The 12,567-nt window shown below is 42.0% G+C and overlaps 1 long non-coding RNA gene across 1 annotated transcript; it reads left to right on the forward strand.

Moving 5' to 3' along the window:
• Positions 1 to 294: 294 nt before the first annotated feature.
• On the forward strand, positions 295 to 10,782 carry LOC111094532. The gene is made up of 3 exons (XR_005385541.1): positions 295 to 339; positions 9,417 to 9,475; positions 9,625 to 10,782. It is a non-coding gene; the product is annotated as an uncharacterized LOC111094532 (long non-coding RNA).
• The last annotated feature ends 1,785 nt before the right edge of the window (positions 10,783 to 12,567 follow it).

Below are 12,567 nucleotides of genomic sequence, written 5' to 3' on the forward strand. Positions count from 1 at the left end.
ATGAGGGTTTTATTCCCTTAAGTCACTCAAAATTGAATTCTGAATCTAACAGCAGATTCTAGAGCCTCTGAGGATAATGAGGAAATTATCTTCTAAAGGGAATCTGTTTTCAATGAAGTTAGCTATCTCATTACCCAGCCACTTCCAATAAAGGGAGTGAATTCATGTAATCGAAATATTTGGGGAAATTTATGCCATTTTATCCAAAGACAATGAATTTCTATTTTTTTCTAGCTGCAGAGCACGTTTAACTTTGTAACTTCTTTCCCCCCTCCCAATTTTAAATCCTTTATTAGTCATCTCTTACTTCAAGAGAGCAGATGAAGTCACAAATTGAATGTAAGTAGTTTTTGATGTCCTTTATTATCTTTGATTTGGTCCAAATCTGTCCTCCCTTCATCAGTTGTTGTGAAATCCTTGCAAGGAGACAAACAGGAAGTGCCAGGTGGCTGAATGGGAACAAAACCAGAACTTCATTCCCCCACCCAAAGCATAGAAATGAAGGAAATGATAAAGGAGTCTTCAAGAATAATGATGGCGGCTGATAGTCACTGAGCATGTCATATGAAGGAGTTTTTCTAAGATTTAGGATTCAGAGTGCTCAAATGCATCAGTACATTTGATGCTCAGAACAACCCTGTGAAGGGCCCCTGGGTGGCTCAGAGGTTGAAGGGCCCCTGGGTGGCTCAGAGGTTGAGCTCAGAGGTTGAAGGGCCCCTGGGTAGCTCAGGTCCTGACCCTGGGGTCCTGGGATTGAGTTCCACCTCAGGCTCCCCACAGGGAGCATCCTTCTCCCTCTCCCTGTGTCGCTGCCATTCTCTCTCTGTGTCTCTCATGAATAAAATAAAATCTAAAAAAAAAAAAAAAAACCAACCCTGTGAAGCAAAGGGTAACTCTCATACTCATTTTATAGCTGCAGAGGTGGAAGCAGAGAGAGGTAAGTAGTTTCCTGGGCTTCAACAATCTGTGGCAGAGGAGGATTTTAACCCAGGCAGGCAGTCCTGCTCTGGAGCTCACACTTTCAACCACTGTGCCACACCTGGGCTACCTCCTGGGTGCTCGGGTTTAGCTCCCATCCTGGCGTGGCCATAGAGATACCGTGAGTCGTCATGGTAAAGGGCCTCTCCAAGATTTTAATTACCATTTTATCAAATGGTTTTATTAACAGTGCCAGTGCTCATATTTGTGTACCCTATTACTGCTCACAAGCATTTGACATACACCTTGGACCCTCAAGACATAAGCAGGGACAAACACGATGAATTTCAGATGAGGAACTAGGCTCAAGGAGATGAAATGACTTCCCAGCGTCACCCAGCTTAGCAGCGGCACAGAAAGGATTGAAATCCAGAAATTCTGACTCCCACTCCAGTGCTCCTTCTGCTATCATAGCCTTTCCTGGAGGGAAAAAAAAATCAAACCCTGGAATCTGGTGGTGGTTGTGTGGCCACCAGGAACCAGTACTTCATAGCGCTTCTGGGACAGCAAGACTGATAGATACTCACTGAGCACTTCTTTTGTGCCCGGAATAATGGAAAGCATTTTATTGTATTAATCTCTCTTTTTAAAAAGATTTTATTTATCTATTTGAGATAGAGATAGAGAGAGCACTAGCAGAGTCAGGGACTGAGGGACAAGCAGACATCCCGCCGATGCAGGACTCAACATGGGGCTCGATGCCAGGACCCCGAGATTGTGACCTGAGCAGAAGGCAGACGCACAACTGACTGAGCCACCCAGGCGCCCCATTTTATTAATCTCTTTTAAGCCTTCTGCTCACCAATAGAATATGAGTCCAGTTAACACTCATATTTAAAAATTGAAAAAACCAAAGCTCAAGTAGATTAAGCAACTCATCCTGGGCCACACAGCTCCTGATTGACCTAACAGCCTCATAACTCAAGGTGGGCCTGGTACCTGAACACACATCTATTTGATTGCAAAATTAATGTTCTTCAACACAAAACCATGAGCCTCATGTGGTGCTCTTCTAGAGCCTACAGAACTGCTGGCCGTGGTCTGTTTCTAACACAGACTGGACATGCTGTATTAGTTATCTACTGATGTGTGACAATACCACAACAAACTCAGTAGCTAAAGCAACACACGTTTTTTGTCTCAGTTTCTGTGGGTCAGAAATCTGGATACAGATCAACTGGGTTCTTAGCAAGGTTGTACTGAAGATGTCTGCCAGGACTGTGGTCTCATCTCAACGCCTGATTAAGGAAAGAGTCATTTTTCTTTTTCTTTTTCTTTTTATAGCTCCAAGGTTTATTCATTTATTTAACTTAAAAAAATTAAATTCAATTAATTAACATATAATGTATTATTAGCTTCAGAGGTAGAAGTCAGTGATTCATCATTTCTTATATGATACCCAGTGCTCATGACATCACATGCCCACCTTAATGCCCATCACCCAGTTACCCTCTCCCACCACCCCCCTGACAACTCTCAGCTTTTTTCCTGTGATTAAGAGTCTCTTATGGTTTGTCTCCCTCTCTGATTTCATCTTGTTTTATTTTTCCCTCTCTTCCCCTATGATTGTGTTTTGTTTCTTAAATTCCACATATGAGTAAGATCATATGATAAATGTCTTTCTCTGATTGATTTATTTCACCTAGCATAATACCCTCTAGTTCCATCCACATCATTGTACATGGCAAGATAGCATTTTTTTGATAGCCGAATAACGTTCCATTGTATATATGTACACCACATCTTTTTTATTCTTCATCTGTCAGTGGACTTCTAGGATCTTTCCATAGTTTGGCTATTGGGGATATTGCTACTATAAACATTGGGGTGCAGGTGCCCCTTCGGATCACTACACTCATATCTTTGGGGTAAATCCCTAGTTGTGCAATTGCTGGTCATAGGGTAGCTCTATTTTAAAATTTTTTAAGTTGAAAATACTCTTCCAGAGCAGCTGCACCAGCTTGCATTCCCACCAACAGTGTATGAGAGTTCCCTTTTCTCTGTATTCTAGCCAACATTTCTCATTTCCTGACTTGGTAATTTTAGCCATTCTGATTGGTGTGAGGTGGTATCTCACTGTGGTTTTGATTTGTATTTCCCTGATGCCAAGTGATATTGAGCATTTTTTCATGTGTCTGTTGGTCATTTGTATGTCTTCTTTGGAGAAATGTCCTTTCATGTCTTTTGAGGAAAGAGCCATTTTCAAGTTCACGTGGTTGCTGGCAGGATTCAGGTCCTTCTGGGTTATAGGACTGAGGGCTTCAGTTTCTTGCCAGCTATTGACCCAAGGCTACTCTCAGTTCCTAGATGCTTTTTGGCTAGAATCTGTTCTCAGTTCCTTGCCTCATGGGCCTCTAATGCATGGTCTCTTGCTTCATCAAGCACAGCAAGGGTCTCCTAGCATGATAGTTTATAATATTATGTAACATAATCTTGGAAATAACATCCTATCATCTCTGCCATATTATTTTTGTGAAAGCAAGTCATAGGTCATACCCTGCTCAAAAAGGGAATTGCACAAAGTGCGAATACCAGAGGCAAAGATAATTGGGATCATCCCAGAGCCTGGCTAGGACCCATCCCTTCTGGAGGCCAAACACATAAGTCTGCTTTGAAGATCATTTCTGGCTTGAAGAGATCCCCTCTTCATAAGAAACCTTGAAAAAGCAAACAAGAGAGTTTCTGCCTCTTGGATGAAATTAGGAGATATAACCCAAATCACAAGATAGAGGAAAGTTCCCAAATTACAGGAAAGTTCCCACAAGGGTGTATGAAGGCCTGAGGGAAGATGCCCATGGCTTCAGAATTTTGGTAATGCCAGCAGAAAAGAGCTCTGAAAACATGGGTCCAGAATTAGGGGCAAACCACAGTGTGGCAGTAGGATTTTCCATAAATTCTTTTTGGTACAAAGGCTTGAGAAGTTGGAAAGGTGGAGCTAAATGAGGAATCACACAGGCATGCCATATTTGCAAGAAGTAGTATACCAGGATGGCAGGAGAAAAGAGAGAGTCTCTAAATTGGGAAGATCCTGCTGTGCCAACCTAGTTTGGCTGGAAGAAAGCGGTCACGCTGACACAGTGCTGTCAGAGGCAAGATTCCTGTGGCTTGGAGGGAGCTCTGGCCCTCTCGGCCACGAATCATCTGCCAACAGCTGGCCCAGAAAGGACCCCACTAATTCAAAGATGATTATTAACTTAAAGAAGTGATTACAAGACTGTAAGGAACTACAAGGGGGAGAAGGGGCAAATGCAATAGGAAAGGCAAAAGCAGTTGAAAACACTTGCACAAGAAAGCTGCTGTACTAGAACATATGAAAAATCTGACTGAAAATAATAACCAAGTGATTGCTTCTCTATAAACAAGCCTTTAGAACAGAGGTGGAAAAGTCTGGAGGAGACACGGCAAGAAATAGAAGTGGATAAAATATGATTTGGTAAAGAAAAAAAAAGTAAGAACTATCACAAAAGGAAAACCAAATTGAAAGTATCACAAATGTGAAAAACCCTGTTGAAAACAGAGCAAGGACATGAGGAGCAGGACAGAGAAAGAGCAAACAAAAATGGAATGGAAATTTTTAAAAATGAAATCAGAGTACATGAAATACTTACAGAGGACCGGAGACGAAAAAATATGACAGATCCACCTAATTTGTGCTCCAAAAGAATATAATCCAAATAAAGGAACAAACACAGGTCTAGTTAAAGGTATAATTAATAAAACTTTATAATAATTAGAGAAATTTGACTCCCCTTATTGAGAAGGCAGACTGTCCCATAACCAACAGCAGAGATAATCTGATAAAATTATAAGCCTTTAAAAATAAGGAATATTTTGGGCAGCTAGACAAGAAGATTGTATCACGAAATAGAATAAAACTGGTTGCGTAGAGAGCAGACTAAGCAGTAAACGGTCTAAGCAATAGAAAAGCAAGCAAACAAAACAGGTGCTCAATAAATACTTTTGAAGTCCTTGAGGAATAATGTGACCTGAGAATTTTATACCCTGATAAAATAAGTTCAACTGTAAAGCCAGAAGGAAAATCTGCTAGAACTCAGAAAATGCTTACCTTGAACCTGCTAGCACTCAGAAAATACTTACCTTGAGTCCTTCTTGAGGAACATATGAGAAATTCAGAAACAAATGGAAAAACTGGCCCAAAAGCCAATCATGAGCAATGAATCTTTACCTTTAAGCCAGAGTCCTAACTAGATGTGGACAGCAGAGTTACAGAGCAGACTGAAATGTCCCAAACCCTTACAGCGCAGGCACAAAAAACCAGGAATGAGGCTCAGGGAGGACACGTGGTATGAGATAATGTAAGAATTGATTACCTTGTCTTTTGCAGTTAGGTTAAAAAAAATAAAAAGTTATTTAAAGCTGCCAAACCAAGCCATAGCCATATAAATATTTGAAAAATAGGAAGTTAAACACAAAGAAAAGCTATATAGTCAATGGAAATTGGATGATGTGGAAGAGGTAGGGAAAGAGAAGAAAGAGGAAGTACTCTAATGCAATTTGCTCATTGAAGATCATCAAGATACTACATATAGACATAGAAGATTGGTGTATTATATGAAGACGTGGATATAAAAGTGACTACTAGAATAAAATATATAAAACTCTAATACACACAGTTATATATACTATATATATATTTGTGATGATTACTTTTATGTGTCAACCTGGCTGGGCCACAGTGCCCGATATGTGGTCAAAAATTATTCTGGATAGGGATCCCTGGGTGGTGCAGCGGTTTGGCGCCTGCCTTTGGCCCAGGGCGTGATCCTGGGGACCCGGGATCGAGTCCCACATCGGGCTCCCGGTGCATGGAGCCTGCTTCTCCCTCTGCCTGTGTCTCTGCGCCTCTCTCTTTCTCGTGACTATCATAAATAAAAAAAAAAAAATTATTCTGGATGTTTCTGTAAAGGTATTTTGTGGATGAGATTACCATTTAAATCAGTTGACTCTGAGGAAAGCAGATTACCTCCAAAATGTGGGTGGGTCTCATCCAATTAGCTGAAGGCCTCGATAGACAAAAACTGACCTCCCCTGACCAAAAAGGAATCCGGCCAGCAGGCAGTCCTGGGACCCAGGCTGGGACTCTTGTATGGTCTCCAGCCTGCCCCCTGCCCTGCAGATTTGGGACTTGCCAAACCTCCACAATCACATGAGCTGATTCCTTAAAATAAGTCTCTCTTTCTTTGTTTCCCTGGAGAGCCCTGACTAAAATAATAGTGTGTGTGTGTGTATCTCTGTGTGTGTGTGTGTGTAAATTTTTAGAGTTATATGAGTCATATATAGTACAGAATTCTAACATATGTACAACTTGGTGAAAACTGAGACTGTATTTTTGTTCAAGATCCCAAGAAATGTTTTTAAAAGTCAACTATTTGTTAAGCCCAAAGAAAGTCTCCAAATATTACAAAATGTGGATGAGTATAGTCAATATTTTCTGATTACAATGCAATGGACTAGAAGTCAATTAGCAAAATTGGAAAAAAAAAAAGTCTTCCTCTTATACAATTCTTAGTTCAGAGAAGAAAAGTGAAATCACATTTCATCAGCAAAATAACAATAATTAAAACATTGTCAGAATCTATGAGTAGTACTCAGCAAATCTACATTTATCATAATAAACGAAGAAAATTGGGCCTATATAATAGTTTAATAGAGAAACAAGGAAATGTACTTTAAAAGTGATGTTAATAAATATGAAATAAAAAAATAAATATGAAATAATAAAAGTAAAGTAAATCAAGAAGGCATAGAAAGGGGGGGCACCTGGGTGGCTTAAGTGGTTAAGCATCTGCCTTTAGATCAGGTCATGATCTCAGGGTCCTGGGATTGAGCCCTGAGCCCCACAGCGGCTTCCTGCTCAGTGGCCCCTCCCCCTTCTCAACCTTTCTCTCAAACAAATAAGATCTTTTTAAAAATCTAAAAATTTTAAAAATTTAAAACGAAGGTTAAGGGGGATCCCTGGATGGCTCAGTGGTGGCTCAGCGCCTGCCTTTGGCCCAAGGCATGATCCTGGATTTCCGGGATCGAGTCCTGCATCGGGCTCCCTGCATGGAGCCTGCCTCTCCCTCTGCCTGTGTCTCTGCCTCTCTCTGTGTTTCTCTCATGAATAAATAAATAAAATCTAAAAAAAAAGAAGATACTATAAATATTAATAATTTAGATTAATAATTTAGAAAATGAATTGCTTGGCCTGATTCATAAAAGAATTGAAAATTGAAACAATAATGTTTTTCTTTTTTAACAACTAGATGATATAAGGTCAGAATGTTTGAAAACATTAAATTGGCAACAATGTAGAATAGCAGGTACAACAATGCAGAGTAGCAGTACAGAGCTGGTGAGAATGTAAATTCTGGTGAAAATCTCTATTGAAACCACTTGGGCAAAGTCTAACAAAATGATAAAGCATATACCTTTTTATGCAGCAATTCTCCTTTTAGAACTTTATCCCACATACGTACCAGCACTTGCATGAGTGATGCGTACACAGTTATTCCTGGTAGCATTGTTTGTAAAAGCAACCTGTCGGAATCTATTTATGCAGACTTTTAAAGGAATTATGATGCATTTTTATAATTCAGGACTTCATGGGGGCGGCTGAGTGGCTCAGTTGGTTAAGCATCTGACTCTTGATTTTGGCTCAAGTCATGATCTCAAGGTCACTGAGCGGGGAGGCTGCTTGGGACTCTCTCCTCTCTCTTTCTGCCTTCCCTCACCCCCAACCGCCTCACCCCCATGCCCCACCCTCCATGGCCACTCATGGTCTCTGTTTCTCTAAAAATAATAATTAGGGATCCCTGGGTGGCGCAGCGGTTTGGCGCCTGCCTTTGGCCCAGGGCACGATCCTGGAGACCCGGGATCGAGTCCCACATCGGGCTCCTGGTGCACAGAGCCTGCTTCTCCCTCTGCCTGTGTCTCTGCCTCTTTCTCTCTCTCTATCATAAATAAATAAAAATTAAAAAAATGAAAATAATAATAATAATTAATTAGTTAATTAATTAATTTAAAAATCGTACTGTATGGCTATTAAAGAAAGCCCTGAGACTGCTCTGTGTGGATTGACATGAACTAATCTCCAGGATACTTTATACTGTTAAATGAAGAAGATCAGAGTGTAAAAGAGTCTGATCTTTTGCACTTTTAGAGAATAAGAAGCATATACACATGTTTTTGCCTATGCATAGATAATGACCAGCAGGACCCACGGGGAAAGGGTCACACCCATCACCTCGGGAGAAGGAAAGTAGGCAGGGGCTGCAAGAATGGGAGACAATCTCACCTTTTACCATCAGCCTTTTTGAATATTTTTACTTTTGTGCCATTCATATATTATTTCCTTAAAAATAAATGCCCAAGGGGGCTCCTGGGTGGCTCAGTTGGTTAGGCCTGGGACTCTTGATCTTAGTTCAGGTGTTAATCTCTGGGTTGTGGGTTCAAGCCCCACAGGGGGCTCTGTGCTGGGCATGGAGTCTACTTTAAAAAAATTTTTGATAGATAGATAGATAGATAGATAGATAGATAGATAGATAGATAGATGATAGATGCCAAAGTGTTAAGAAGAAGGAAACTGATCTGAGTGCTGGCAAAGGGATTTGAGTTCTAAGCGTGATGCCCAACTTACTTCCCACCACACCTCCTCGCCCCAGCCGTCTTGCCCCCACTGCTGCAGATCAACAGCCACTGCCCTGATTCTTGAGGATTTAAAAATCAGCCCAGTGTAGCTTTGGGATATGCCAGTTGGTCAGCTCTGCGGGTATTTAACTTAAGCCCCATCAGTTCTGAGGCCAGTAGGGTATTACCGACCCGGTTAATACCAAGGATCTATGGAAATAAGGACACACCATTGAGCAGCTGAGGAGAGGATGTGGAGAATGGGGAGGTCTGAGGATGTGCGGCAGATAGGTTTTCTTGAGAGACTGCTTAGCAGCCTGCCCCACCCTCGCAGGAGAAGGGGATGCCTCCCATTTCTCACCCCTCCCACTGAGCTCAACCACCCTGAAACAGATGGAAGTAAGCAGGTCCGAATACAAGGACTAAGGCAACGTCCTTTCTCCAGGGCAGTAAACATCATTTATTTGAGTTTTCCCTGTTCCAAGATGCATTGTCTCCTGAAATCCAATTTGCCATGTGCCCTAAACTTATTTGGGGCTCGATGGAACACAAATTAGTGCAAGGTTGCAGAATCTCCACGCAGGCCCAAACAGGAGATGAGTCAATCTTAATAACCTCACTCATGATGAGAAGGAGCAAGCTTAGTGTGCAGGAGAACAGACAGCCTGGTTGGGAATGGGGGGAAACATCCCTCTGCTTTTTTTTTCTCACGTTATTAGCACCCAGTGCTTTTTTTTTTTTTTTCTTCTTCTTCTTTTTGATGGAATTTAAACCCGTGACTGTTAACCTTTTTTATCCTTTTCTTTCAGAGGCTGCCATCAGCTCCGATAAAGGGAACATGATTTCCACAGAGCAGAGAGACTTGCAGGTACAGGGAGAGAACAGTTCAAGTGGGCGGGAGGGAATGCGGCAAGGTCTCCATCAGATTCTAGGATCCTAATCTCTGGGTCAGAGCAACTTGGTTGGCTAGGAATAAGTTTTCCCATATAAACTGTGTTTTGTTTGCCTGTTCCTCAGGGCCAGGAGAAGGTATACCCCTGAGCTGGTGTTGCAGAAAATGTAAAAGAAGTTCAATCTTCCTTCTTCCTGCATAGAATACTTACTAAACACATATTGAGCACAGGCAAGTGAAAGAGAGGAGGCCTCTGGCACAAAATAAATGAGAAGCTCATCCCTGCCCACCAAGAATTTACAGTCTTATCGGCAAGATATAAAGAACACACATAAAAAGAACCCGGGAAGATATGAATTTGCACTTGATTCTTAATTGACTTCACACATCCACCTTCAAAGGCTGACAGGTTTCTGAGCCTTCAGAGCTCTGCTGGAAGGGTCTCTAGAAGTCTGGGGCCGAGGGGACCGTTCCAAAAGCATGACCTTCCTCATCCAGGCTGCAACATAGTTTTCAAAAGAGCTTGAGTTCCCTTGAAACCCAGAGAGAAAGGGGAAACTAAGAGCTCAGAGCAGTGGCTTGTTTGTCAGCGTGCTGGGTGTCGGCTAGTACCTACTGTCCAGAGGGGGGCAAGTTAATTTCAGGTCAGGGTGTCAAGAATGGGGAAAATGATGGTCAAGCACAGTCTCTACTTACCCTCACTGTTGCTTTGGATTTCTGATAACTGAAACCTGCATTGATGTGCTTTTGAGCTTTCTTTCTGCATAATACAAACTGTAAGACTCCCCACTTCTGGAGGCAAAGCAGAGATATGGTGGAGAAAAAAGCCGGGCTGGGCTGGGGTCTCTGTGGAAGACTGTCTGGCAAGGGGTGGGGGTGTGAGCTGAACCCAGAGGCTAAAAGGAGAGGCCTGGGAAGGACACTGATGACAAGCTAGTGGTGTGACCCAGCCTCTGGAGGCTGGCAGTTACCTGACCTAGGAGGAAAGTCCAAGAGGGTCCGAGGCAGCTATTTGTCCCGGAGAGTGCCTTGAGAGATCTCCTCAGTTAGAGGCCAATTCTGGAGCCACCCTTGGGGCTCCTGCGCTGCCTTTAGTTACAAAGCTCATTTCCATCTCGAATTCTGAATGTGGCAGTGGCCTGCAGCCACTAGGAAGCATCTGGAACCCAAGGCTCAAGTCACACAGAGCGGAGTCAGAATTTTCTACAGCACTTCTGGCCCCGTGTTGTTGACAAGTTACCCAGTTCTTCTCTGGTCTTTATTTTTTTAAGATTTTATTTTTAAGTGGGGCGCCTGGTGGCCTAGTCAGTTGAGCAGCTGCCTCTGGATTTCGGCTCAAGGCATGACCTTGAGGTCATGAGATGGAGCCCCATGTTGGACTCTGTTCAACAGGGAGTCTGCTTGAGATTTTCTCCCTCTGCCTCTCTCCCTGCTTGTACTCTCTCTCTCTCTCTCTTTCTCAATCTCAAATAAATAAATAAATAATAAACAAAGAAATCTTAAAATTTTTTATAATTTTTTTAAATCTTATTTTTAAGTAATCTCTGCCCAGTGTGGGACTCAAACTCACAACCCTGAGATGAAGGGTCACATGTTCCACCAACTGAGCCAGCCAAGCGCCCCTTTTCTGGTCTTTAAAATAAAAATGTTAGTGATACTTTGCAGCATTTTTGTATTATTTAGATATAATTTATGGAATGGGTATGACACCCAGCAGGAGCCCCAAAATGGGAGTCACTAGTAGTACATCAGGTTAATGCACTTTTCAAGAAAAGCTAGAGGAAGAAAGCAGACTCTCCATATGCCAACAGGTGCTGCTCATAGAAGGAAGGAGACCGATGCCTGGTACGTGCCTCGGTGTCTGATATTCAAATACTGGATTAATAAGTAGGCTCTACTTGCCGGTTTGGTCTACTTCTCACATGATTTTATTATCATCTTAAAGGTCATTATTAAATTATAAGATTGTCTTTTAGGGCTTAAATTACATACATTTTAAAATTTAAATTCATGCAAATGAGGAAGAAAATCCTATATTGGAATTTGTAACTTGATTTTTGCTTTGAATGGTGGTCAGTTTAGTCATAACCCTGGTTTCTCCATCATAGACGAGTCAGAGTTTCTAATGGCTCCTGCCGGCAGAATGTTGCTGGCTTCCAAAAGCCTCAGAGTGTGGTTGCTGAAGGCCAGGAACCCATGCTTAGAGCCAGAGGGGAAACCTTCTGAAACCCGCAGGTGCAAGATGTTCCTCGCAAGTGACAGGTGTCCCCAGCCCAGAGGCTGGTGGCCTGCAAAGTTGGCCTTGGGCCTTGCTAGCTTTAGCTTAGGACAAAAGAAATGTAACCCTTTAGTTTCTGTGTCCCTAAAGGTTTATTTAAGAGCACTTCTAAATTACAAACTAACCCAACTAGGCACACTTGTCATCATGGGCACTTCCTCCATAAAAAAAATCATCTTAAATTATATTCTATGTGTTGGTATAAAGATGAATATATTAATACTGTATAGTAAAATATTTTCTTTGACCTAAGAGTTCTTTTTTCCTGAGTTTTAGAAAAGATTTAATTTATTTATTTTAGAGAGAGAAAGTGTGTGTGCACCCTCAAGAGTGGGGAGGGGCAGGGAGAAAGGCAGCCAGAATCCCAAGCAGGGTTTGCATTGAGTGCAGAGCCTGACACAGGGCTCAATCTTATAACTCTGAGATCATGACCAAAGCTGAAATCAAGAGTTGGATGCTAAATCGACTAAGTCACCCAGGCACCTCTCTCTTTTTTCTGATTTTTTTAGAAGATTTTATTTATTTATTCATGAGAGACACAGAAAGAGGCAGAGACATAGGCAGAGGGAGAAGTAGGCTCCCTGTAGGGACTTGATCCCAGGACCCCAGGATCACGACCTGAGCCGAAGGCAGATGCCTAACCACTGAGCCACCCAGGTATCCCTTTTTTTCTGATTTTAAAATAAATTAAAACAGTTCTGTGAGACTTAGGCACTGTGCCTGCCTGTACTTACTGGGTAATTTGACCCTGATGGGGTTAAGAATTAAATTAAAAGGTGCTGGTGGGGAA

This window comes from Canis lupus, chromosome 38 (genome assembly GCF_011100685.1).
Source record: "Canis lupus familiaris isolate Mischka breed German Shepherd chromosome 38, alternate assembly UU_Cfam_GSD_1.0, whole genome shotgun sequence".
NCBI lineage: Eukaryota > Metazoa > Chordata > Mammalia > Carnivora > Canidae > Canis > Canis lupus.